At 45.9% G+C, this 2,720-nt stretch overlaps 1 non-coding gene across 1 annotated transcript; it reads left to right on the forward strand.

Moving 5' to 3' along the window:
- Window positions 1-627: 627 nt before the first annotated feature.
- LOC116915163 lies at window positions 628-734 on the forward strand. The gene has a single exon (XR_004389825.1). It is a non-coding gene; the product is annotated as a U6 spliceosomal RNA (small nuclear RNA).
- The last annotated feature ends 1,986 nt before the right edge of the window (window positions 735-2,720 follow it).

The raw sequence follows: 2,720 nt of genomic DNA on the forward strand, positions 1-2,720 counted from the left end.
CAGGCAAATCCCTGAGTTCAAGACCAGCCTGGTCTACAGAGCTAGTTCAAGGACAGCCAGGGCTACACTGAGAAACCCCGCTAAGGGCAGGAAGGCAGAGGGACTGAAGATACAGACTTGATTTCTTTCCTTTCTTTTTCCATCAAAATTTTGATTGTCTGGAACTAAATGTCGCCTGCAAAGTTTGACCTTGTTAGTACAGCATCTGGAAGTCATCAGTTTGTATGTTCTAACCATTAGGCTAGGCCATCAAGGGGATGCAAAGAAGTGATTCAGCAATTCCTACCTTAAAAACCTCATATAAACCAGGGGTGGTGGTGGCACAGACCTTTAATCCCAACTTTCAGCACCGGCAGTAGGCAAATCTCTGGGAGTGTGAGGCCAGCTTGGTCCACAGAGCAAGTTCTAGACTTGGGAGACCCAGTCTCAAAAAATAAAATAAAGCTGGAGGGGTGGCTCAGCGGTTAAGAGCAATGTCTGCTCTTCCAGAGGTCCTGAGTTCAATTCCCAGCAACCACATGGTGGCTCACAACCACATGTAATGGGATCTGATGCCCTCTTCTGGTGTGTCTGAAGACAGCGACAGTGTACTCATTAATATAATAATAATAAATTTAAAAAAATGTTGTGCTCGCTTCAGCAGCACATATGCTAAAATTGGAACGATACGGAGAAGATTAGCATGGCCCCTGTGCAAGGATGACACACAAATTCGTGAAGTGTTCCATATTATAAATAAATTAATTAATTAATTAATTAAAGCCAAATTTAAATTTTTTTAAAAGGAAGTTACCTGAATATGATTTTATATATATATTTCTTTATGTGCATGCATACATGGCCTGCACAAATATCTGTGCAGCCTGTGAGTGCCTATTAGAGCTCCTAGAACTGAGGTTTCAGGTGGTTACGAGCCACCCTTCGGTGTTGGGTTCTGGGAACTGAACTCGGTCCTCTGCAAGGTCAGCAACTGCTGGGGACAGCTGAGCCACCTCTCCAGCTGTGCGTATGGCATTCTCGTCTAAACCTTTTAAACTGAGAACCCCTACTCACACGTGTGTGCGTCTCCCCCAACATGTGCATGTTAATGTCTAATTATTCACGAACCGTTTCAAGACACTCGATACCCATCTGTAAAGAGCTGTCAAACGCATTACTTATGACTCGGACTTACTCTTACTTCTTATCAGAAGATCAAAGAAGATGGGCAAATGTTTCTAATATTTTCCTTCTGAACTCCTTGAAGTATTTCTGCTTGTGAGCCTTCAGTCTAGATATTCTGCCTGGTGTCTGCCAAGAGGATGGTTAGGTCAACGACTCTGGCCCCATTACAGTGGGAGCAAACACATCAGGACTTATGGCCCTGAGATATATAATAAATACCAACATCTCTGAAAAACTGTATGTCTATTGGTAGATATAAAAATGTAGATGTGTGCTTCCAGGGACTAAGCCACTACCCAAAGACTATCCATGGACTGACCCTGGGCTCCAACCTCATACGTAGCAATGAATAGCCTAGTAAGGGCACCAGTGGAAGGGGAAGCCCTTGGTCCTGCTAAGACTGAACCCCCCAGTGAATGTGATTGTTGGGGGGAGGGCAAATGGGGGGAGGATGGGGAGGGGAACACCCATATAGAGGGGCAGGGGGGGTTAGGGGGATGTTGGCCCGGAAACCGGGAAGGGGAATAATAAACGAAATGTAAATAAGAAATACCCAAGTTAATAAAGATGAAAAAAAACGTATATGTGTGCTTTTCTCAACCGAGGTTAAAAGTATCATCAATAAAATTCTAAAATTGTACAACCCATAATGAAGAAGAGGGAGGGGAGGTGGCATAAAAAAAATTCTTGTCGTTGAATTTCAGGGCTAGAGTGTACTGAATAACTCATTTGTTAATGGAATTTGATGAACACTTACTGTGAACCAGTTAAACACTGTGGGCTAGGCGCTGAGGATGTAGTAAGAAGAAGGCAGGTGAAGAGGAAGAGGAGAGAAACCAACCGAAGGTTGTGGAGTGTGGCAAGCAGAATTCACCAGAAGAAAAGTATCAGATTACAGATCCAGACCTAGAGAAGGGGCTCTACAGCACAGGGGAGGAAGATAAGAGGTGGCTGCCACAGATAAGGTCCTTGGCCAGACCCCTCAGAGATGCTATCTAGCCCAAGAGCTGAAGTCAGAGGAGAGATTGCCATCCGCGAGAGACAAATGGCACGTTGCCAGACACAAAGCAGAACACCCCAAGTCTCCTGAATCAGAGGGCAAATGCAACCTTTTAGCTGTCCTTGAAGCAGGTCATGTCTGTCAGTGATGCCCTCATCAGAGCCTCGGGAGTTGTTTTAGATACATGACACAGACACCAGACTCCACGAAGAGCGATTCAAGGCTTCCTTCAGTGTAGCATCCTCAGCCCAGGCTTCTTGGCAAGTGGGGCAGATGATGTTACCCCTAGAGACAAGCTGTCCACTGCTCCTGCTCTCCTGTGTGAGCTGTCACCGCCGCCCACTCCCGAAATAGCAGAACCGGCTGGATCTGCTCTAAAGTTATTCAAATTCCCAGCGAGCACCTGTCTAATCTCAAAGGAAGCCCGCGGAATGAGTCCCGTGGAGGTCCTATTCCTACCAAAAACACTGAGGCAAGGCAGGGCGGGCGGATTTACGATGCACTATCATCTGGGGATCACGTTCTACTCATTAGGTCTGGCTAAGTGCTGTCAGGA

Source organism: Rattus rattus, chromosome 13 (genome assembly GCF_011064425.1).
Source record: "Rattus rattus isolate New Zealand chromosome 13, Rrattus_CSIRO_v1, whole genome shotgun sequence".
Classification (NCBI taxonomy): Eukaryota; Metazoa; Chordata; class Mammalia; order Rodentia; family Muridae; genus Rattus; species Rattus rattus.